This window comes from Diabrotica virgifera, chromosome 1 (assembly GCF_917563875.1).
Source record: "Diabrotica virgifera virgifera chromosome 1, PGI_DIABVI_V3a".
NCBI lineage: Eukaryota > Metazoa > Arthropoda > Insecta > Coleoptera > Chrysomelidae > Diabrotica > Diabrotica virgifera.
Window position 1 is genome coordinate 20,365,795 of NC_065443.1, and position 27,264 is coordinate 20,393,058.

General features: G+C 33.7%; 1 protein-coding gene across 1 annotated transcript in view; it reads right to left on the reverse strand.

Moving 5' to 3' along the window:
* Window positions 1-27,264, reverse strand: part of LOC114324608 (T-box transcription factor TBX20-like) — a 247,831-nt gene that overhangs the window by 146,067 nt on the left and 74,500 nt on the right. The gene's annotated exons all lie outside the window — the stretch shown is intronic.

The window sequence follows — 27,264 nt, forward strand, 5'->3', positions numbered from 1 at the left end:
TTATATCGGCAATTCAGATACATAATATGATACATTTTAAAGTAGAAGACTTTAAAATGATATTGCCAATATTTATGAGTTGCGTTCCTGGGACGACTTTACTGAAAGATAGTTCATTCGATTACATGAAATCAACCCCAACTCAAGAATATCCGTCACAAAAAAATCATAACATGTGATCTGTCTTTAAAAAGACAACCACATGCAACGGTGACATTAAAATTCTCGCGTTAGAGATCTCATAGTAAATCACGAGGGAAAACCAGGAAAAACCTCGTGATACTATCCCGACATCGTAAGTATTTGGTCTTACATTTAATTTACTCTCAAAATTAATACCAAATTCTGACTTTACTATAATTTTGTTTAAATTATAAATAATATCAATAATACATGGATATATAACTAATACTAAAATATAAAATATGTACTAACTAATAGAAAGAAAATACCACAATTAGTAAGTCAATGGTCAAGTTAGTACATATTTTATATTTTAGTATTACTTATATATCCATGTATTATTGATATTATTTATAATTTAAATAAAATTATAGTAAAGTCAGAATTTGGTATTAATTTTGAGAGTAAATTAAATGTAAGACCAAATACTTACGATGTCGGGATAGTATCACGAGGTTTTTCCTGGTTTTCCCTCGTGATTTACTATGAGATCTCTAACGCGAGAATTTTAATGTCACCGTTGCATGTGGTTGTCTTTTTAAAGACAGATCACATGCTATGATTTTTTTGTGACGGATATTCTTGAGTTGGGGTTGATTTCATGTAATCGAATGAACTATCTTTCAGTAAAGTCGTCCCAGGAACGCAACTCATAAATATTGGCAATATCATTTTAAAGTCTTCTACTTTAAAATGTATCAATCATAGTGTTGCCCAAATGCAAGACCAAGACGAGACTTAGATAGTTTTGGTCTTGGTCTTGCGCCAGTTCACCTGGTCTTGGTCTTGGTCTTGGTATTGCGCTCCCGGTCTTGGTCTTGGTCTTGCAGCAAGAGTCTTGCAAGTCTCGCAGTTGCCCATTAGCATATTGCATATCTTAGAACAACGTAACAGAGTAGGTACATTTTAAGATTGAATATCATAGCCATAGGAAAAACCAACCAAATTAATAAATATCTGACACCGGGTGGGGTTTGAACTCACGGTGTAAGTGATCCGTGCCCATATTCTAACTAACTAAAGTTTATTGGAAACATGCATTTTTTAGTGTATTTGCTATTCACTATCTGTGATTTGAAAAGCATTCAATTCGGTGACAGATCTGCACAGTATGTTAATGCTAGTTCTAATTTTTATCCACTACGTTGGGTTGGACAGACCAGTATGGGTTTCAGATTTTATGGCACGTCAGCTGCTTCACAAGCAGAGTGAAACTTACTCTTCAATATCTCACTTGTTAGACTTATACATAAGGCTATATAGCCGTATTCTTTAACAATATCGCTGGAAAAATATTGTTGCGAGACAGGTAAAGTGTCATTGTATACCGGATACCGGGTATACCAATCAAACTGTGTTTTTTCTCAAAGTTCGCATCATTTTGTGGAATATTCTAGCATATAAAATACTGAAATTAAAACCCAACTATAATCTAATGTTTTCTTAACATTCTGTTTTTGATTCATTCGCTTATGTTGTATAACAAAAAAGTTAGGTATTTTATCAACTAGCCATGTTTTTCATTAATACAGGGTGTTTTTAAATAAGTATGGCAAACTTTAAGGGGTAATTCTAAACAAACGAGTCATGTTAAAATGACGTATGCATGACTTTTACGTATGCATGCCAATGGTGAATATTAAATTCTTAATTGTATGTCAAAAATGCGCAATAACTACCTCATAAAACTCACCAAATTTCATTTGCATATCTCAACCGGTTTTAGAGCAATAAATAAATCCTCAGTTTGTAAGAAAAATCCTATTTCCCTAAACCCCCTAAAAACCCCTATTTCGGAAACGAAGCATTTGCGGACATACCCTCCTATTAGAGGTGAAACTCACAAAGTGCACTTTTTTGAGATTTTGACATTTTCATCAATTTGAACTCAATACGGTACTGTCCAGCTCTATAGAAATCAACTGGGGCTCTATTCTAATTGCTGAGATAATTTATGGTATACTTCACTAAGTGCATGATTGTGAATTTCGGTTTCAAGGTAAAACTCATTAAAACTTATTATTGCCCTTATTGAATTTTTCCTTACAATCTGGAGTGCCGAATCGGTAATACATATTATTTAGTGATCTTTGAAAGAGTACATTATTAAACATAACTGTTTATTATTTTTGTGTTCATTATCTATTCGGCGAATGATTAAAGAAATGAGCTTAAATTATTTCTTTGTAGCAAATATTTTACATAATCTATTTTGCGATCAAGCAGGCGACTTGTGTGTTATATTGTATTGTTGAAACTGTATATTATTCGTGTACACTATCTGTTCTGCGATTGATTAAAAAAATATGGGTTTAAATTTCTTTGTAACAGATAGCCTACGCTTACATAATGGGTAACATTATCTATTTTATGGTTAAGCAGGCGACTTTTGTGGCTATCGCCGAAAATAATGGCATTTATTTTCAAACAACGAAACTTATTGTTCATTTTTTAAAGAATAGACTGTTATTTTTGATAGGTCGTTAGTAGTTGTAAGTCAGCAAAATGTTGTATAGGTACCTTTGTATGTATAAAATGGATGTTGATATTTTAACAGTAACATTACTTCTGTTTCTATCACATGTGATTTTCTATAAAGGCAAATGTTTTGTATAAATTTAGATATTTATGTACTTAATAATTATTTATTAACATTGTATTCATTACCTATTTCATTTTGAATCCCAACGTCATGATACTTTATGGAGATAAATTCATTAACTTCTCAATATTCAATAATTGTACCTTTGTATGTATAAAATGGACGTTGATATTTTAACAGTAACATTACTTCTGTTTCTATCACATGTGATTTTCTATAGAGGCAACTGTTTTGTATAAACTTATTTATGTACTTAATAATTATTTATTAACATTGTATTCATTACCTATTTCATTTTGAATCCCAACGTCATGATACTTTATGGAGATAAATTCATTAACTTCTCAATATCCAATAATTGTGTTCATGGAAAAACTCATCAAGTACAAAGTGTAGCTATTGAATTTTACCTCTAATAGGACATACCTATGTTTATAAATCAAATCAAACTGTCATTATTTTTCGTGCTGAATTACCCTGTAAGGTTACCATACTTATACAACATAAACGAATGAATTAAAAAACAGAATGTTAAGAAAATATGTATTTAAAAACACAGTTTGATTGGTACACTCATACCAAAAACCTGGACAATTAAGTTCAGAGCAAAGAAATCGTCTGCTGTTAAAGATGTGCAAAATATTTTATTCTCCTACATACTCCCTAAAACGACTTTCAGTTCTAACCGCAAGACGCAAGAGTCTCGCAGGCTTAGTCTTGTTCTTGCTTAAGTCTTGCATGATAAGTCTTGGTCTTGGTCTTGCTAAAATTAGGCGGTCTTGGTCTTGGTCTTGGTCTTGCGAAAACACAAGAACAAGACCAAGACTGCAAGACCAAGACCGATGTTGGGCAACACTAATCAATCATATTATGTATCTGAATTGCCGATATAAATGAGTCAAATTAAATAAATTATTAGAAGAATTTTTTTACTAAGCAACAACATTTTTGTTTATGTTAATAGTATTTTGTATTTTGACAACGGCACCCGATTTGGGCGTCGAAACGTTAATAAAAATCATTTTTTAATAATATTGTGGCTTATTTCCCATTATAAATAGTTAAAATTCCTTAATTAGTCATTAAGAAAATCTTCTACTGAATAATATTGTCTTTTAGATAAATGTCATTTTTTGTCATTTTACGGAACTTGTGGAAAGATGTTGCAGATTTAAGTTGTAAAGGGAGATGGTTGTATAGTTTTTTTGCGGAATATATTATACATTTCTTTACTAACTCAGAAGACGGGATCGGCAAATAGACATCAAAAGTTGAATTTCTGGTGGAGTAGTCATGAAAAGACTGCTGGAAAGACATGCAGGTGTTTACGAATTAAGCAAACAGTTTCTAAAATATACAAAGATGGAAGGGTTAAAATTTCGTGATCTTTAAAGTAACTTCTGCAATGGGTTGTTCTTCTGAGGTCAAACAGATATCTTATTGCTCTTTTTTGTAATTTGAAAATAACATCAAATTGGGCAGCTGTACTAGACCCCCAAAAAGGAAGACCATATCGAAGATGAGACTCGAACAAAGAAAAATATGTTATTTTAGAAGATGCTAAATTGAGTTCCTTCGAAACAGATCTTATGGCATAGCAGGCTGAGGCTGACTTAACAAATCGATATGAAGGGACCATTTGAGGTTACTGTCTAAAAGAATACCAAGAAAATTTTACAGAATCAACGGTAGAGATCTGGTTGTTATTCACAAGCAGGGGTTGAAGAGCACCTTTATATGATATTGCTACCGTTTTATCCACGTCAAAGGAGAGTAAATTAGAGTCAGACCAGGTTTTTATCGTAAGAAGATCAGAAGTTATAGTTGCATGAAGAGTTGCAATAGTTGAGTTGCTCCAAGTGATACTGGTATCATCAGCAAAAAGAAAAAATTTTCCATCGATTTTTAAATTAGTGATGTCATTTATAAAGATAAGGAAAAGTAGAGGACCCAATACTGAACCTTGTGGTACTCCACATACAATGTTTTTGAGACTAGAGTCAGTATCATTTGCTCTAACCAGTTGTTTCCTATTATCTAAAATCTAAGTAAGATTTGAACCAATTCAAAGAAATACCTCGAATTCCATAGAAATTTAGTTTTTTAATCAAAATGTCATGATTTACACGATCAAAAGCTTTGGCATAGTCACAGAAAACAATGGCAGTATAAAGATTATGGTTTAGTGCTTGGTAAACCTCGTGAAGTACAGAAAACATGGCATCAGTAATCAGTAGTAGGTACATTTATTAGTTAAAAAGCCGAACTGATTTTGTTGTAAAATATTGTTATCAAAGAGAAAGGATATAAGTAGGGTTTTTATGAGCCTCTCAATAATTTTGAGTGGCTTCGTGGATGTCCTATGCTTCTTTACGGAGTAACAGGAAATAATATATTATAAGGATGACTAGTGAAGAGGCGACCAACAAGCTCCAAATAGCAACTAACCAAATCCATAAATGGACACAATAATAATTATTCAGGCTGAATGAACTTAAATCTGCTCATGTTAATTTCACCAACAAAATATGTACCAATTATAATCAACAATGTCCAAGTACCATGTGCAGATGCTTCATATGGTACTTGGACATTTGAGAGCGTTCAAGTATTACGTAACGCGATTTTTGACCCCCCTCCCCACCTTCGTAACGCACTGTAATGGGCGTTTAACTATTACGTAACGCAATTTTTGAAGATTTTTGACCCCCCTCCCCCCACCTGCGTTACGTAATACTTGAACGGTCCCTTAAGGAATAACATAAGTATTTAGGTATAAGATTAGATGTCAAAATACGCAGTAAGGCTCACGTCAAAAAAAAAGGAAAGAACTAAATATAAGGTATAAAAAATATATTGGCTTGTTGGAAGAAACTTTATTCTGTCGTCCCGTTATAAGTTACTACTTTAAAAAAATATTGAGACCTGTATGGTTTTATGGATGCCCACTATGGAAGTGTGCTAGACCAATCAATATAACAATACTACAAAGATTGGGGAGCAAAATATTGAGAAACATTGTAGATGCTCCTTGGTACATGGCAGTGGCAGTGACCTCAGGCCTCAGAAGGATATAGAAATGGAAACTGTAGATACATCAAGAAGATAGCAGGAAATCATGAGCAATGACTTCATAGGCACAAGAATTTTGATGCAATCCAGCTCGTCGATATTATTGGGTACACCCTAGAAGATTGAAGAGGACAAGGACAAAGCCTTTTGAACTAGTTTGAGTGGAAAGCAAAGCATTGTGTTGGTGTGTGCGTGTTAGAATGGTGTACTATCTTGCTATATAGTATAGATAAGTGAGGCTATAGGGTAAAGTTCTTAATATTAAGGAACAGTAATAATTTAGGTTGATTGAAATTGCTCATTGATTATTTATGACCAGCTTGTAATTGTAATAATCATGATTGTGTTGATGATTTTGGAAAAAAATATGAACAGCATGTGAATTTTATTCATTCAAACGAAATATTTGATAAAAGTAGAAACGCAAAAAAAATGTATTCATATCAGTATAATAAGCTTGTGACGTACCCAATAACATGGTCTTGATTAAAAAGTTTTGATTAAAAAATGAATTGGTATAAACAGGTAAAATGCGTACGTATTGTTTGATTGCATTTGGAAAAGCTGCATGGGTGTTACAAAAAGAATTGAAAAAATCTGCTGATCAATTCGCCGGTCTGGGATGATCGAATAAAACGAAATAAACTGTCCAATGCATACATACTCGTAGCCATAATAATTGACGGGAGGTCGCCCATTGCCATTATCATGGAATTATCGTTTCAGTTTAGACCGCTACCTCATTAATTATCCGGGGTGATTGGTGACAGGTGGGTGGGGGCGGCATACCGTCGGCGGTAGCCGAAAGGGGCGGCGTTGCCAGCTTCCCTTGGGGCGGGAACGAATCACCGTTCACTGAGAGGCATCTGCCAACGTATCGATCGCACGCAGCAATGGCGTGACGCATCTGTTTTTGTTAGCCGCCGCCGAAACTATAGTTTTACCTCTACGCCGTGCTGCCGCCGCCGCCACCGCCACCGACACGACTCCATTATTAGACGAACGAACTTTGTTTTCGGCTAGTTTGTTTTACGATTATCGACTGTTAATATGGAACTATGTAGATTAATACCGAATAAATCAGTTGTGGTACAAAATAATTTAGAAATTCGTGTCTGTAATAAATCATACAGAGGTGGAAATAAGTATTTAATTGTTTAATGGTTAAACATTATGAACCTAGACGAAAATACAATAAGTTTTTCACTTATATATTATTTCCTTTCTATCATATAATGATGGTAAGGTTTAATTCACTCCTTGACAAATTTCCTCCATTCTTTGGGGTTTCGCGTCAACATCTTTTTCCTCGCTCCATTTGTCTATTATATCCCTCCTTATGTCTGCAATATCTTTACTCTGCGATTACTTTATTCCATGTCTGTCTGGGCCATATTCTTTTTTTGTTTTTCAATTTTTTTGCTTCCCACACTCTTCTCACTGGCATGGTGTCTTTCATCCGGTGTAAACGACCTTACCAACTCAGCTGTCTATTCATTTTGATAACAGCTTGAACTATTCTTAAAAACTTCATCTATATAGCCAGTAGTTCTTTTGTCGTTTCGTTAGTACCCATGAGTCTCTACTGTGCTATTTCTCTACATCACCCCTATGTAAAGGTTTCAATCTGATCTATTTTTGTTCCTTCAATTTCTATATTAAGTTCTTCTGTTGTTTCTCCTATCTGCATAACTTGTGTTGTGTTGATATTTACCTTTATTCCGTTTTCAGAAAGTACTTCTTTCCATATTTTCAAATTACATAATTCTGAAGTTCTTTTTAATTTTCTTGCAATTAGCACCAAATCTTCAGCAAATACTCTGAGATTTCTACCCTTTGCAGATTTCTATACCCTACATTCTGTTTTTACCTCCTGGTTGTGCATTTCTTAATAATTCCGTACTTAAATATTAGAATGCTTTAAACATCTTCATGTACACGTTTGTCAAACACTACCAAAGTCAGTACATACGACAGAATGCTCTCAGTAGTGAGCAATTTCCGTAATAAGCCAGACACTTCCAGACATTCCTCAAAATAATACATGTAAGACTACACAAAAAAATAGAAGAAGATGTAGATGACACCCAGTTTGGATTCAAAGAAGGATCAGGAACGAGAGAGGTTCTGTTCGCTTTTAACGTTGTGGCGCAAAGACAATTAGATATGAACCATTATCTCTATGTCTGCTTTATAGATAATCAAAAGGTTTTTGATAGAATAAGACATCAGAAACTCATAGAACTGTTAAAAGAAAAGAACGTACGGGTTATTGTTTATCTGTACTGGAATCAAAAAGCAAAGGTCAAAGGTTAGCATCGAAAATTTTGAAACATAGATTAGAGAAATCAAAAGAGGTGTTAGACAGGGATGCGTGTTGTCCTCATTGTTATTCAATATTCAATCTGTACGTTATGCGTATATCTACTGCAAATGAACGTTAAGAAAACCAAGTTCATAATTATTTCTAAACAACATACAGTAGGAAGGCTAGATATCGAGGGAAAACAAGTAGAAAGAGTGAATAACTACAAATATCTGGGAACCTAGGTAAATGAAAACAATAATCAAGGTACAGAAATCAGGAAACGCATTGAAATTGCAGGACAAGCATTTATAAAAATGAAAAAAATGTTTGTTAATGGAGACCTTCCTCTGGAGTGAGGATAAGAGCCTTAAGATGCTACGTGTTCTCGACTTTGTTGTATGGAATGGAGAGCTGGACACTAAAAATGGATAATATAAAGCAATTTGAAGCATTTAAGATATGGTGCTACAGAAGGATTTTGAAAATACCATGGATCCACCCAGTTACAAATGCAGAAGTGTTAAGGAGGCTGCAAAAGGATTGCGAGGTCATAAAAACATCAAAACAAGACACCTGGAATATTTAAGCCACATAGAATAGAATAGGATAGAAATATGCTTTATTGTCGTTGTACAATTGTACAATTTTATAGACAAAGCTTTCAAAAAGTCAAAAAGCAAAACAATAACAAATACAATTTACCTACTAAAATTACATAAATCGTCAGTATAAATTAAAATGAGTTTTACCTGAGGTGCGAAATATGAGATATTAAGGCTCATAATGCAAGGCAAAATTAAGGGTAAAAGGTCCATAGGAAGACGAAGAATTTTTTGGCTGAGAAACCCCAAAGAGTGCTATAGTTGCTGCTCAGTAGAACTTTTTAGAGCAGCCACCAATAAGGCACGGATAGCTGTGATGATGATTAAACTGTCTTCTCGTTAAACACTACATTCTTCTTTATCTCTATGATATTGATGCTACATATACTGTGATTAGTGATAGTGAATACATACTTATAATTTGAGTTAATGTTAAGTGCGTAATTCAAAATTTTGTACATATTAATAATAATTGTCAACGTCATCAAAGAACTCAAAGAACACCCTGATCGTCCACTGAAAGTGATCTTCATTTTCTACTACATCATTAAGGGGCATTATAAAAATATTATTCTTTTCGGGGATTATCTTTTTGTAAACTCATTTTATCACCGAGTTCATCAAAGACAAAACTTCATTTCTTATAATATTCTGTTTCTGCTCCACCTAATTGGACATATTAGGGTTTAATGAGTGACTCGCTGCATTTCCGGCTTATAATATCATTGTGTTAGATGTAACCCTAGATTATTCCGGTATCTCTTAATCATCTTTATGTAGTTTTGAAAATAATTTATATATATTTTCATGGAAGTTGCTCTGACAAATAACGTTCAGTATATCTGTATTTTACATCAAAACGAGTCGCTTAACTGCTTTCACGTTCTGTCACTTTGCATTGGGGATTTATAGATTTTTTTAAATATTCAACTGTTCTACACTAAGAAAAGTATTATCGAATTATTGATTACCAGAAAATATTTTTTCTTTTGTTGTACAATGTACAGCTGCTCTCACTGAATAGTTTACACCTTCCTTTTTATATTTATTTTGATTTACTTTTTAATTGATTTATTTACCTGTAATTTTGATTTTTTTAAATCTTAATCAACCTATTCTGAGTCCGTCACTGGTAATTAACGTCAAATTGACGTAAAAAGTGCGTTTAAACGGGGCAAAAATTAAGAAAATCGGCTTCTAGATATGTAAGGGTGTAATCTATTCAATGGCCGCAGCTTTATATCACATTAAGGGGAACGGAGCAAAATGCAAAATTTTGACGCATGTCAAAATTTTCAATGTGTTTTAAATATATTCATTTTTTTCGAATCCTGAGAAAACCAATTATTATGTTTAAAAAATTTAAACGCAGAATGAAAGATTACATTATTACCGAGGGCCGAGAGTCCCTGAAAACTTCTATAATGTTTATTTTAATAAGTTACATTGGTGAAAATAAAAGAGAAAATTTAGTGTGATTTTTAATTGCAAATATTTCATTCAAAAACAACTTTTTATTTACGAGAATTCTAAGGGACTTTCGGCCCTCAGTAATAAAGTAGTCTTTCATTTTGCATTTAAATTTTTCAAAAATATTTATTAATGTTGTTCTGAAGCTATTTTCTTGTGGCATTTTTATAATCAAGTATATTCAAATGGGAAATAAGCCACAATTTTACCTAAAAATGATTTTATTAACGTTTCGACGCCCAAGTCGGGTGTCGTTGTCAAAATACAAAATAATACTAAATAAACAAAAATGTTGTTGCTTAGTAAAAAATTCTTCTAATAATTTATTTAATCTGACTCATTTATATCGGCAATTCAGACACGTATTATACATTTTAAAGTAGACGACTTTAAAATGATATTGCCAATATTGATGAGTTGCGTTCCTGGGACGACTTTACTAAAAGATAGTTCATTCGATTACATGAAATCAATCCCAACTCAAGAATATCCGCCACAAAAAATCATAGCATGTGATCTGTCTTTAAAAAGACAACCAAATGCAACGGTGGCACTGAAATTCTCGCGTTAGAGATTCCATAGTAAATCACGAGGGAAAACCAGGAAAAACCTCGTGATACTATCCCGACATCGTAAGTATTTGGGTTTACATTTAGTTTACTCTCAAAACTAATACCAAATTCTGACTTGATATTTTAAATTTTAAATAATACTAAAATACTAAATATGTACTAACTCGATATGTTACTGATTTACTAATTGTGGTATTTTCTTTCTATTGACTTTCTCCTTTAATATGGGTAACCACATCCTACTGCATTCTACCGAGGAATTTGCGACACAATTGGTTTCATTTAGCATAATTAGAGCCGCTTCTTTGATTTTTCTCTTTTTACTATCTGCTTCTTTTAGGACTATACTTGAATCTCTCCACTGAACTCTATGTTCATTATCCCATGCGTGTTGACATATTTGAGATCTATCAAATTCTCTATTTTTTATATAAGACTGATGTTCATTTACTCTAACGTCTAATGGTCTTGACGTTTCACCTATATAAAATTGTTCGCATTCACAAGGTATTTTATAAATACAATTCTTTGTTCTTTCTTGTTCACTGTTAGGTTTAGTTTTAGATAGAATAGATCTCAATGTGTTTGTTGTTTTGAATGTTGTTGATATGTTGAATTTATTTCCTATTGTTTTAAGTTTCTCGGATAGTCCTTTTACATATGGTATTGATATTTTCCTCGTATTATTTCTTGTGAATGTTGTAGGATCCCGTTCTAAGTTGTTCTGTTCCATTCGATCCAATCTTGACAATTCCTTATTTATAAACGATATGGGATAATCATTTTTTAATAAAGCAGATGTTAAAAATTGTTTTTCTTCTAAAAATGAATTTTCGTTAGAACAAGTAATTTTGGCTCTATCATATAAGGATTTAATGATTCCCTTTTTAACGTTGATGTTATGATTTGATTTGTAATTGAGATATCTGTTGGTGTGTGTTGGTTTTTTATACACTTGGATTATTTAGACGTTAGAGTAAATGAACATCAGTCTTATATAAAAAATCTTAAAAGTCTTATTAAATAAAAAATAATTATATATAAAAAAGAGAAAAATCAAAGAAGCGGCTCTAATTATGCTAAATGAAACTAATTGTGTCGCAAATTCCTCGGTAGAATGCAGTAGGATGTGGTTACCTATATTAAAGGAGGAAGTCAATAGAAAGAAAATACCACAATTAGTAAATCAGTAACATATCGAGTTAGTACATATTTAGTATTTTAGTATTATTTAAAATTTAAAATATCAAGTCAGAATTTGGTATTAGTTTTGAGAGTAAACTAAATGTAAACCCAAATACTTACGATGTCGGGATAGTATCACGAGGTTTTTCCTGGTTTTCCCTCGTGATTTACTATGGAATCTCTAACGCGAGAATTTCAGTGCCACCGTTGCATTTGGTTGTCTTTTTAAAGACAGATCACATGCTATGATTTTTTGTGGCGGATATTCTTGAGTTGGGATTGATTTCATGTAATCGAATGAACTATCTTTTAGTAAAGTCGTCCCAGGAACGCAACTCATCAATATTGGCAATATCATTTTAAAGTCGTCTACTTTAAAATGTATAATACGTGTCTGAATTGCCGATATAAATGAGTCAGATTAAATAAATTATTAGAAGAATTTTTTACTAAGCAACAACATTTTTGTTTATTTAGTATTATTTTGTATTTTGACAACGACACCCGACTTGGGCGTCGAAACGTTAATAAAATCATTTTTAGGTAAAATTGTGGCTTATTTCCCATTTGAATATACTTAAATATTTATTAGTTTTCTAACGATTCGAAAAAAATGAATGCCTTTAAAACACATTGAAAATTTTGACATGCGTCAAAATTTTGCATTTTGCTCCGTTCCTCTTAAATGCACAAAGTAGAAAAATAAATCTGTACATAAGCTCTAGTGGTTACCTGAGTGTTGCAAAGAATATGCTATTGCTATGAAATAATAGTTTTATTTTTTAAACACAAAGAAATCCACAGTATACTAGAGAAGTCAAAAGTAGAAATGAGAAATCGACAATTTACTATATTATAATAGTTGAAAGCAATTGTAGAAAAAAGTAACGGATACAAAAGTACACAGACTACCCGAAATAGGTACCGACCATTATATAGTACTAACTAAAATACAGAAGAAATAAACAGAAAGAAAAGCAAAGCACAGAAAAGGAAAACGCAATTAAAAAAAAAGACGATAACAACGTATAAGCTAAGAAACGCAGAAATGTCAAAAGTATTTAAGAACACAGTAAACGAAATATCTGTGGAACAACTATAAGGATTCTACTACTCGAGGCAGTTAAGAAAGTATGAAGCCTTCGATAAAGTATATAACAACACAGAAACTATGGAAAACACTAGAAGAGAAAGAAAATGGACTGGACCACAATTATTGGTAACAAGTATGGTAAGAATGGTAACAAGTTACTAAGACCACAGATGATCAGAACAAATATTATCTGATAATCTGTGCTAAGACTGATACAAAAAATATACAATGGGAACAACAATGCCGTAATTAATAATAATTCAACATCACATATGTTTACAATAAATGTAGGTTTAAGACAGGGAGTTTAGAGAATAGTCTGCAATAGTATTAACACAATTTTCTTCTCCTTTGTAGTTGCAGGTAGTTGCAGTCGAAATTCACATATTGATTCAACCGGCCGGGATATTGTGATGGAAAAGCAAAGGAAAAATACTCCATCACTAATCACTAATAGGTACAATTATTACTAAGTTACAGGAAAAAAGGAGGCTCTCAGTCCTCGGCAGACTGAATGTCCCGGTGGAAATTGCATAATCTGGAAAAAGAAATTGAGAGAATAAAAATCGGCATTTTTAGTGTTTATTGAAGGTGTCAGATGAAACGTGGAATGTGCAACAAGCAATGGCACATTTTATTGTTCTGGAAGCGACGATCACCAGACTCATCCATCCGGAGTTAGAATCTTGGTAAACAAAAACGCAAGTGACTCAGTCGTTTTTCTTTTTCTCTATTCGTGTTTTCCGTCAATGTGGCATGCAATTCTGGTTTAAAGCTTTAAGACTTGACGTTTGTCAGGCATTCATGTTATTTTTTATAAATATTTGTACATAAGTAATACAAGAATTAATATAATACTGTATAAAGAGTGTTGTAATATTCTGCAATAAAGTCAGTGCTGTTATTCATTTCCAAATCAAGTATAGTTTTATTTGGTATAATGATTTTGGTTAAAAATATTAGGTACCACAAACCTCTTGTTAACCAACTACTGTTTGTTTGAAAGACCTGAAAAATCAGTAACCCACACGGGTGTTGACGTATCCTACTGCGCATTCTTTCTTTCACATAATAACCATTATCCCGTAAAATACAACGTAACGAATAGAAGCTAATTTCAAAAGTTGTGAATAAAAATAAAACGACCTACAAAGTTAAAGGTGAATTGTGAGATATTGTGTCCACCTCGTTATCTCTATTGTCCTGACGTCACATCTGTCCTCCCCATCTCATTTGTACCTACATGATTCCGAACACCTCTACAGCCACAGCCTACTCGAAATTACTTGCGTAACTAGTGCCTTCCGCAGATGCTGCGATTATTTAAAATATCTTCTACAGGAAGGAACACAATATATGTATTATTTGGCACATACTAAAAACGAATCTAAAAACTAATAATCCTCAATAATTAAATAACTAATTGAAACAAGTAGGCTGAAAAAATCTTAGTACCTACCTTCTCAGCTCATCTCAGAGTATCCATACTACAAATAAGATATTCACTAATCATGTTTCAACGCCAAGAGAAGACAGAAATGGTAGAGGCAAACAACTGTTAACTTTCCTTTTGGAAAACACTCTCTATCAAATGAACAGCTTCTTTAAAATTAAAAAACACAGAAGATAGACATGGGAAAGCCCCGATGGAAACATAAAGAACGAAACCGAACATTTCTTAACAACCAAAAAATAATTATTAAACGACGCAAATGTATTAAACCAATTTAGTACAAGGAAAGATCTTCTTCTTCTTTAGGTGCCGTCTATTTAGACGTTGGCCGTTATCATGTTTATAAGTTCCTGAAGCCCTTCTCTATCTGCTGCTGCGCGAAATAATTCTTCTATTGTGGAACCACTGAACCACACCATTGTCTAATATTACGCAACCATGACCGTTTCTTTCAAAAATCTATCTCTTTCCCTCCACTGTTCCTTGTATTCTAAGGCCAAGTAGATGGTATAAGGAAAGATAATAGGTTATTAAGAGCAAAATTAACGATATCGACCGAAAAATAAAGACTCATAATGATAAATAAGAAACAACCAAAGAAATGGACAAAACCAACTAATATTCTGGAGTCCGAAAAATACATTCATAAGTCAACACAATACAATAGGCTCAAACTAAATATTGTCCAATAAACAAAAAGAAGAAAAACTAAGTCAACCCAAGAATACCCTTATAGAAATAAGGCAACATATGAAAGGAGATAACAGTGTAAGCAAAGAAGAACTAAATAAAATAAATAAGATGATCACAGAGGCAATAGTAAGATATGTAGGTACATACATAAGAAACTACAAAGTAGAAAAAATTAAACAAGGAATAGAGTAAACAAGGAAAGTTTTTGAGAAGGAGTGTGCAAAAGGAAAAAATAGAAATTAGCAAACTAAGAAACAGCTGGAGAAGAAACTACGAACAGAAATGAAGTACCTATTAACAATAGTCGAAGAGTTCTCCACAAAGCTATGTAGATCAAGAGAAAAACATAACAATACGCAACCTCCAATTACATTAAAGACTGGGGTATTAAACCACGGATAAGATTTAGTGTCCGATACTGTCCTGTATTCCCTGTATTGCTAATATTTATCGATTTTCATGATGCCTTTGACACAGTTGATCAAAGAAAAATACTACTTGTGCTTAAAGAATGCAAGCTAGATTATAGGGTTACAAAATTATTATACACTATATATCCAGGGCCAACATTTACTGTTAAATTACACATTATTAGTAATCGCATAAAAATAGAGACCCAATGTTACCTATAGAGTTATACAAGGAGACCCAATGTCACCTAAACTTTTTAATACGGTACTGGAACATGCTTTTAAGAATTTGGATTGACTGACACAGGGAATAAAAATAGATGGAGAATATTTAAACAACTTATGTTTCGCCGATGATATAGTCATAATTGCTGAGGATCTAGAAATTTCAAGAGAAGTACAGGAACTATAAAATAATCATCATCATCAATGGTGCTACAGCCCTATGAAAGAGCCTCGACCTTCTCAGTCAGTCCTATCAATTTCCAACCGTTGCCAGTTTGCTGCGCCTATTTTTCTCCCATCCTCATCTACACCATCCTTCCATCTAAGTTTTGGCCTACCCCTATTTCTTCTTTCCACAGGTTGTGACATAAGGATTTTTCTAGGAGGGTTGTTATGCTGTGATTTTGCTAGATGTCCTGCCCATCTTAGTCTTCCTATTCTTATAAGAGATACTACGTCTTTACCACCAAATATATGTTTATATCAAATCTGTGGTATACCTCGTAGTTGTACCTCCTCTAAATACCATTTTCACAGATGCCACCGAATATTCCTCTCAGGATCCTTCGTTCAAATATAAGCCGAAGGTTTTCATCTGCCTTGGAGATGGTCCATGTCTCCGATCCATATGTCAACACTGGTTGTATAAGGGTTTTGTATATGGTTATTTTTGTTTTTTGGCTTAAGTTTCTGCTTCTCATATCTGTCTACTCAGTCCACAATAGCATTTGTTCGCTAGGATTATCCTTCGCTTGATTTTTTTCGTCATGACGGTCTCCTTGGTGATCAGGAAGCCTATGTGAATTTGTCCACCACTTCAAAGGTAGAGTTATCAACAGTGAATTGGTGACCGATGTCTCTGGCTCTATTATTGGGTGTTGATGCCACCATCTTAGTTTTCTCCTGGTTTACTTTCAGGCCCATATTTTTTGAGGCATTTGAGAAGGTGGTATACATTTCTTCTAGTTTGCGTGTTGTGGGGGCAACTAGGTCCACGTCATCTGCATATGCCAAAATTTGGGATGATTTATTAAAAATATTTCCTCTGTTGTCTATTCGGGCATCTCTGACCGCCTTTTCCAGAGCTATGTTAAAGAAGAGGAGACACGCCAGCGCATCTCCCTGTCGCAGCCCAACGTTCGTTTCAAACGCCTGTGATTGTTCGCCCTGTATTTCGACTTTGCAAACGACTTTACGCATTGTACCCTTAACCAGTTTTATCAGTCTATAAAATAATACTGTATTTTATTTATTATTAGCCTTTCCCTCCGTATTTTAAGTTCTCAGAAGGAATCCCATTGCTTCCTGGACTTTTATTGTCCTTTAAATTTTTGATAATTTCTTCCACTTCTTTTCCCGGCTGTTCTGTTTGTTTAACATTTTCGGCTCTTAATCCTCTGTTTTTGAAGTTATACTTCTTTAGGCGCGATTGGGAATAAATTTTCATTATTCTGCGCGCATGCGCACACAGACAGTATGGCGTTTAGTTGCTAAATCTTTCAAGTAAGTAAGTAAGTAAGTAAGGTATGCTTTATTGTCATAAAATTTTACCAATTTTTGGACAAAGCTTATACAAAATAAAAAAATACAATAAAAAACAAAAAATAATAAAAAACTACAGACAAAACAAAAACAGAAACCAAGTAAATGGCGTGAGTTATACTACTTAATATAATTTTACAGTTATTAAGTACACATTAAAAAATTAAAAATTTTGCAAACAATATGTATACAACGTCAGAGCAAAAAGAAGGCGAACAAGGAAAAGGGAAAGGGAAAGTAAATCAAAAGTTCTATGCCGCTGCAAATATGTAAAAAAGTACTCGAAAGTAATAATCCTGCAAGTCAATTTGCTGAATTCAAATCGTTTATAAAAAAAGTCATTCACTGTATAAAAAGCTCTCTCTAGCAAATAAGCTTTCAAGGCCTTGCGAAAAGCGGGAAATGCTGTAATAGATTTTATGTTAGATGGCAGGTGATTGTGCATTTTTCTCGAATTGTATAGTATAGAGCACTTAACCAGCTCAGACCGTGGGGTTGGCAGATAAAGATTATGCTCCACGTTTCTAAGGGGATAGTTGTGAGTGGGTCTCTCTGGACCTTCTGATGCATGTTTGCGGATTAAACAAACGGATCCAAAAACAAACAAAGAAGGAAGAGTTAATATTTTAAATTTCTTAAAGAATTCTTGGCAATAAACTCTGCTAGTTATGTATAAATATATCAGTGAAAAATATATCAAAAAAAAGGTGTGAAAAGGATAATTAGTGTTTTTAGTAAATATATTTATTATAGTTTTTTTGTCTTTGGATTTGTCTTCCTCAGGAGTAAGATAAGTATTATTAAAACATGTATATTTATGTATTATACTTCACTTCGTCTGTTTGTTACCGTGAATTGTCATTATATTCGAGACGATACAAACTATACAAGACGATATCTAGAGATCGACAGGTCTTGAGTTCAAATCCCGGACCATTCCTATTCTTATTTTTTTTTAATTTTTGAAAAGTGATAAGCATTTATATTAGTTTAGTATTTAAATAAAATTAAAATAAACTGTTTAAAGTATACCTACTTATTTCGTTGAAATCATATAATAGAAGTATAACTTCTTACGTGCGTACAAAGTACACATACATTCTTTTTTTATATAATTTACACGCTGAATGTTGATGTACTGTGATACCATTCTCAAGAAGGTTACAAAACTCAGATGGAATTAACAGATTGTTCATAAATAATAATATATTTTTAATTCGTTTGATGTTTGATTTATAAAGTTAAGGATAGATAAATATTTTTTAATTAGATCCCACACGAACACGGCTCTTGAGTGTCGCCTACCACTCCAAACCGTATAATAAAAAAATGGTTAATATTTTTATCATCATCGTGTCTTCGATGGGTTATGTTGGCGTCAGCCAATACTAATTATCGGTAATATCACAAGGTGTAAATACAAACTCAGTTGGCGTTGGACAAATGTCGCATAGTTGATGATCAGATCGCGTGTTCTGACCAACTGGCGGGACAATTGTAAAAGTGTATCGTAGCATCCGTTAGTCGGCTTTCATCATTAAACCTCTACTCTACTCGCTTCAATTTCGTTTATTACCAAGTGCTTTTTACATGCGGTAAATTAGTTGTTGAGAAGCAGGACCGAAGTCGTGACTGTAAACCTCATATCATGCTCCACGAGACTTTGAATTTTTGTAAGAATATCTCCTCCATGTCAATATGTCGAAGAAGAATTCAAAAAATAAATATAGCTTATCGTATGCAGCGGATCTGAAGAGTTTTATTGTTGTTTTTCCACTCCACTGTTTTAAATTTTTCAACCAGGACGTGCGTCGTCTTTCCAGACCTCTTTTTGCTTCCACTTTCTTTTGTATAACCAATAGCATCGAGATACTCATATTTTCATTTTTGAAATTATACTTCTTTACGCGCGATATGAGGGTGAATTTTTATATGTTAAAACCTATGATCCGGGCGCATGCGCATTATAACTTTGTTCTGCTGATTGGATGTTCAAATAACATGTCAAAAATTATCCAATATGGCAGCTGTAGCACAGCTGTGGTGTGGACGGTTAACGATTTGGTTATGTCATGTATGGTTGTTGCGTGTTAAAACTTGTGGGAAGAGAAACAACAAAGGTTAGTTAATAGTTATACTGCCTTTTTGAAGTTATACTTCTTTAGGCGCGATTTCATTGAGGGTGAAATTTTAGTAATATGCGCACACAGGCAGTATGGAGTTCGTTACTAAATGTTTTAATTTACGTATTTATCAGTCCAGAAAAGGTGTGGAAAGAATATATTAGTGTTTTTAAATATATTTTTCTACAAACGTGTTAAAAATGCAATTTATAGCATTCCATAGGAGCGTTAAAAATGCTACTTTAAAGCACCGGTGCTTTAAAAAATTTTAGGCACTGCAGTTAAAAGTGAATTGTCAAATTGTGAAACGTCAAAATATTTATATTTCATTTAGTAACAATAATGGATATTAATAATACCTATTTACGAACGTTTCTTCTAAAATTTAGGAATATATTAATTTTATAATACATTTAAGTATGTAGTAATTTTCTTTAAAAAAAAAAAATTAAAAAAAAAAAAAAAAAAATTTTTTGAAGAACTAAAAATGAATCGCATAGATATCTGCGCTCTAACAGAAACAAAAAAGAAAGGAACTGGAATGGAACAAAAGGAAAACTACATTCATATCTACAGCGGAGTGAAGAAGGAGAACAGAGCAAAGTCAGGAGTATCATTTGCAATACGCAAGAAATATAAGAAAAGTATAAAAGATTGGGAATACGTAAATGAACGAATTTTAAGAGTAGGTCTAAAACTCTATAACAGAGAATTAGAAATATTTGTTGTATATGCTCCTACCGATGATTCAAACCAGGATGTAAAAGATAAATTTGAGGAAAGCCTAGCGGACACCATCTCAAAAATCAGCAACCGAAAAGAGATTATCATGATGGGCGACTTCAATGCCAGAACTGGGTCAAAGATCAATGACGACATTGTGGGAAGATTTGGCGAAGAAACTGTTAACAACAATGGAACAAGACTTGTGGGACTATGTGAAGCGTATTCCTTACGGATAACGAATGGATTTTTTCAACACAGATCCATCCATAAATACACATGGACGCAGCCAACCCGACAATTGAAATCGATTATAGATTACGTCATCATGAAGCAGAAATCATCAATTGTGACGAAAGATGTACGAGTCTATAGAGGTGCAGAATGTGGAACTGACCACTTTTTACTCAGAGCAGATCTATACTTTCCATATATCTTGAACAACAAAATTGAAGAGACCCAGGAAGAGATTACAGAAGAACACCCGCCTCAGTACAAATACAACATCGACGCACTGAAAGATAATTCAATCTCCTTTCTTTTTAAATTAAGACTGAGCCAAAAGATAACCAATACACAGTTTAATACAAGAACAGCAGATGAAAAATATGATCGGCTAAAAAAGTGCTTACATGAAGCTGCATTCGAAGCGTTAGGGGAAAAATCCTCAAATAACACTAATCACCCTTGGTTTACAGATTCTTTAAAAGAAAAGACGAGGGAAAAAAAAGAAGCATATCAAAAATGGCTCAGTACCAATTGCTCAGAAGACCGAAAAACCTACGCAAGAATAAGAATGGAAACAAAAAAAGAAGTGATTAAAACCAAAGAAAATATGTGGCTGAAGAAATGTGAAGAAATAGACACTCTTATGGGAGGAACAAAAAGCAGAGAAGCTTGGAGAACAATATCAAATACAAGACAAAACGTACAAGAAAGATGCCAGATATCCCTTATAAGTGTAAACGAGTGGGAAACATACTTTAGAAACCTATTGCAAGAGAATAGACAGGAATATGTAAGGCAAACCATCATCGCCCCAAACAACCTGGAACAACTAGAAGATATAACTATTCGAGAACTAGAACAAACGTTAAGAGAAATGAAAAACAATAAAGCTCCTGGTCCCGGAGGTATTCCAATTGAACTCATTAAGCACAGCACGACACAGGCAAAAGAAATTTTAGTTGAAATATTCAACGGATGCCTTTCAGGCAATAGTGGCGTGCCCTCTGAGTGGAAAAACTCCATAACTACCCCTATATACAAAAAGGGTGGTAGAAAAAATTGTAATAATTACAGAGGCATTAGTGTGACCAGCTCAGTTGGAAGACTGTACGGACGAATAATAAAGAAACGGATAGAAAAGGAGTGGCAAGATTCCGAAGAACAAAGTGGATTTAGGGCAGGTAGATCATGCACAGATAACATTTTCTGCATAAGGCAATTACTAGAAAAACGTTCTGCTAGAAATCTAGAAACTCACATGGTATTTGTAGACTTAAAAAAAGCATACGATACCGTTCCCAGAGAAAAAATGTTTGAGGTATTACAACAAACCACTTTAAATAGAAAATACATCCAAACAATAAAAGATCTCTATGCTAATGCAACAACAGCAATTAAAATTGGAACGAAACTTTCAAATACCTTTGAAACTTCGAAAGGCCTTTTGCAGGGATGCTGTCTGTCGCCCACTTTATTTAAAATTTACCTTACACATGTGTTAAAATATTGGACTAGGAAATGCCAAACAATGGGGATACCAGTAGGAGATTCTTATTTGTATACGTTGCTATTTGCTGACGACCAAGTTGTGATTGCTGCTGATAAAGATGACGCCAGTTACATGATTAGAAAATTGAAAGAGGAGTACCAAAAATGGGGTTTGGAAATGAGCATGGAGAAAACTGAATACCTTGTAGTCGGAGGTGATACTGAAGACTTAGAATTAGAAGGGGAATACATAAAAGGATGTGATGAATTTAAATATCTAGGTTCAATTTTTGACAAAAACTCCACATGCGATCAAGATATAGAATATCGAATAAGCCAAGGAAGAAAAGCTATAAAACAGCTAAATGGCATTTGGTGGAGTACAGGACTGCAGAATCAGACAAAGAAAAAAATCTACCAAACTATCGTGGAAGGAATTGTCCTGTACAACTCGGAAGTGTGGGAAGTAAAAGACCGACAAAATAAAAGACTTCAAGCTTTAGAAATGGACGCGCTTAGAAGAAGCTGCAGAATATCTAAACTGCAGCATATCCCAAACGAAGAAATAAAAGAAAGAATGGAAGTAGAAAAGGATATTATAGACAGAATAGAACAAAAAAGATTAATATGGTACGGGCATGTCCAGAGAATGGGACCAACAAGATGGCCCAAGAAAATGATCCAGTATGTACCACCCGAGAGAAGAAAAAGAGGCAGACCGAAGAGAACATGGATACAAGATGTAGAGAAAGCAATGAACAGTAGACAACTCAACGAGGAAGATATTCGTGACCGAAAAGCATGGCGAATAGGATGCGGGAAACGGCGAATGCTGTAGAACACCCGATATATATATATATATATATATATATATATATATATATATATATATATATATATATATATATATAGTAATTTTCTTTACAATTTTTACTTACCAATTTGTTTTGTTTATACCTAATATCGCCGTTGTCTAGCAAGTATCTGCGTAGATTAGCGGCATGTGTATTTAGCTACGGACCCGTTGGACCTACTTGGTTCGATTCCCACATAAGGAAATTGTTTTTGTTTATTATTAATGGTTATTGACATCTTAGACTATTATTATATGGACTTATAAATGATTAAAAATAATTAAAAATAATTAAAATAATTAATCGGGATAATTGCCTATTTCAAAATGCACTTTTGAAATTAATTTTTCTTATGCACAAATGCAATTTCAGATTTCTTATTCATTACAATAGTTCACAAAATTTCCTGACATTCTCACGAATCCAACGCACCAAACTGCATTAAAATCCGTTTTACTGCGCCAACAATCGAGAGTAAGGCCTTTTTTTTGTGCTTCAATGCCTCGACTAATTCGGCCAGAGATCGAGAGGTCGTGAGTTCGAATCCAGTGCAATCCTATACTTTTTTTTATTTTTTTGAAAGCTGTAAGCACAAAATTAGTTTGGTGTTTAAAAAAATTAAAACAAACTGTTTAAAGTAGCTATATTTATTTTTAAGAAATCATATAATAGAAGTATAACTTCTTACGTGCGTACAAGGTACACACACATTCTTTTTTAGTATGTGATCAAAGTAGCTCATTTTTGTTTCCGTCGTAGTGTTGAGTATTATTTTATTTTTCATCTTTCTTAATGTTTCTGTGCTTGTTACGTGTTGTGTCCATAAAATTTTACGCATTCTTCGATAACACCAGATCTCAAAGCTGGTAAATATTTTTTGAGTTGCGTCTGTGGAGAGGAGAGGAGAAACGATCGTGCGCGAAGAAATCTTGCAACTTTCTTAAATAATTTATATTGTCAATTGAAATTGTCAAATTGTCGTATATTTCATACCTACTGTCATTGAAGAAGAAAAATTATATGTTGCTCACAATATTGATATGATATGCAATTATTATATAAGCTATTATATAAGCTATTATATAAGCTATTATATAAACTTTGACAGCTTATTAAATGAAGAATTTGACAGACTGCCTGTAGAGTCAACGGAGACAGTAGCAGCAATGGTCACCAAAATAACAAACTAGGAAGTGGCTCAAGCGCTTCAAAAAATAAAGAAAGGAAAAGCGGTAGGACCAGATGATATTCCTGGGGAAGTATGAAGAGCATTGGGAGAGACAGGAACAAGGTGGCTAGCAGGTTTATTTAATAGAATTATGGAAGTTGGACAAATGCCAGACGAATGGAGAAGCAGTATACTAGTACCTGTCTACAAAATCAAGGGAGATATACAACAATGTACAAACTACAGGGCTATAAAACTGCTTAGCCACACCATGAAAATATGGGAAAGAGTAATTGATAGACGGATACGTTAAGAGACCGAAATATCCGACAATCAGTTTGGCTTTAAGCAGGGCAGATCAACAACAGATGCAATTTTCATTATAAGGCAGTTGATGGAACAATACAGGAGTAAAGAAACAAACGCTCACATAGTATTCATTGATCTTGAGAAAGCATATGATAGAGTTCCTCGAGAGATTCTGTGGTGGGCACTCAATAAGAAAGGAGTCCCTGGTGAATATGTAAAGATTGTGAGAGATATGTATGAGGGAGTAACGACTAGTGTTAGAACAGGTGTGGGAGAGATTGATAAATTTCAGGTGAAAGTAGGATTGCACCAAGGGTAGTATTCTATGGTGCCTAATGTATGCTGATGATATAGTGTTAATAGGAAATAGTGAAAGAGACTTAGAACAAAAACTAGAACAGTGGAGACAAGCTCTGGAGGAAAAAGGTTTAAAACTTAATAGGACAAAAACAGAGTATTTGGAATGTTCATTTAAAGATGGAGTTACTACAAATAAAATGGTATCTTTGGATGGTGAAATGATTGTGAAAAGCAATAGTTTTAAGTACCTAGGATCGGTATTACAGAGTAATGGAGAAATAGATGGAGATGTATGCAGTAGAATTAGGGCTGGATGGATGAAGTGGAAAGAAGCGAGTGGTGTGTTGTGTGACAAAAAAATTCCAATGAAGCTGAAGGGAAAATTCTATAAAAAAGCCCATAAGACCGGCTATGGTGCACGGAACTGAATGTTGGGCAGTGAAAAAGAAAGAGGAACAACGAAGGCATGTGGCAGAAATGAGAATGCTTAGATGGATGAGTGGAGTGACAAAGAAGGATAAAATTAGGAATGAGTATATTAGGGGAAGTCTAGGTGTGGCACCAATTGATGCCAAAATGAGAGAGCATAGGTTAGGATGGTTTGGTCATATTCAACGTCGAGACGTTAATCACCCAATACGAAGAATAGCTGAAGTGCAGATTCCTGGAAGGAGTAGGAGAGGAAGACCAAAGAAGACCTGGGGGGAGACGATAAGGCAGGACATGTTGGTAAAGCGGATTAACATTGATATGACCCAAGATAGAATTGTGTGGAGAAATGCAATTAGGGAAGCCGACCCCGCATAGGGATAAGGCAAAGAGAATGATGTACCTATTGTTTTGTGTGTTTTTTTGAGTTGAAGGGGTTTGAGGGGTCTCGCTTTCTGACGACCTGAGAGACCCTGTGATCCTCGTGGTTTATGCCTCTCTTTTTTTTTCGTCCATTCTCTTTATCTCGTATGTCCATCATGTGGTTCCTTAGTCTTTAATTTTATCACTGATTATCTAGATATTTAGCGGTGTGATGAATGACCGAAGTTATCGTTAACGTAAGTTATCCTGTAGTTATGTTATAACCCTCGAATTGGTGTGATGTATCATATTTAACTTAACTACTTGCGTTATTTCTTGACAGTTCTTGAGTTATCTGGTATATCAACTGTCACTTTATAACGCGACGTTAAACCTCAAGTTATGAGATAACTTTGTAGTTATGTAAGAATATGTAAGGTTTGGTTCATCTTTTGACTTGTTTTTAGACAGAAATCAATTGAATTTAGAAGCTAATAATTTAATAAATAAGAATAGAAGGGTAATACAATTTTAAAAATGATACAAAAATCAAATCGAGAGATATAAGTTGAAATTTTATTTTAAGCATCTACTGAGCTTTCTCTCCAGAGTTGCCAGATGATATTTTATAAATTTCCCACTTAGAAACTGAAATTCCCTCAAATTGAAGCTCAAATACGACACATTTAAATTTTTGCCGCAGTTTAATAAATTAGTAGTCAAATGAAGAGAACAGTACACCAAAATTATACTACTTATCAACGAGGGCCCTGGAAATAATTAACCCTCCGTTACTCGCACACGGTGTGGGAGACCGGGCCTGTAAATAAATTCCTGTAACTCTGCTTGTAGTGGGGATTTTGAATGGCTACTTCGTATTCCTCTTCAGTGGTCAATCAACTGTGGGTAAAGTCAGTTCGCAGTGTAAAAAATAGTACTGTCCTTTTGTTATTACGCAACACGGTCCCGTACACCGTGTGCGAGTATTTGTGCACCAATTTTTGTGTTTGGATCACACATCGATATTTTTAATTAGTAAGGTAATTTAAGATCTTTTCCTTATTTTCAATGTTTATAGATTAGTTTATTTATATTTATATATATATATATATAAATATAAATATATAACTTACCCAGAACCATCAGAATGAGGTTTAGGGAGATATGTGGTTTACCAACAGAACAAGTACCATTCCTAACACCAGGAACTTCAGATCGCTGTGCTGTTTGTGATTGGAAGAAAAATAGAAAAACAAAGTTTTACTGCCAAATATGCTCAAAATATCTGTGTTTGGAACACCATTGTTCCAATGAATGTGACACCATTGTGTATTTCATGTTTTAAAAACGTTAATTAATTTTTATAACTTTTTTTGTTACTACAATTACTCTTTATTTTTAATTTTTTTGTATATTGAATTAAGATCTAAAGTTCTTAGTAAACAAATTTAACCATATTCAATTTTTTTTTCACTTCCAAAGTTTTTGTATATACATATAAATGGATAACAATGAAAATTATTAAATTTTTGATTAAAGTAATATAATGTGAACACAAACGCATATCTACAAAATTATATGATCATATATTCATTAAATAATTTAATCGTACACAATTTTGCAAAAAAAATAATTTTAAAACACTGCTGACCCATATTTTTGGACCTGGTCTCCTGCACAGTGCGCGAGTATCCGATCACAAAAAGTTGGCGCGAGTAACGAAAGGTTTAGTTCCTATGGTCTTCATTTTATGGGAGTATAATCACCGGTATAATATACGCAGTTCTATGTACATTCACAAATTTAATTTACCATGACCCCTTAAAATACTCCATAATTTTCCACCCCCAAAAAATCCCACTACAATTT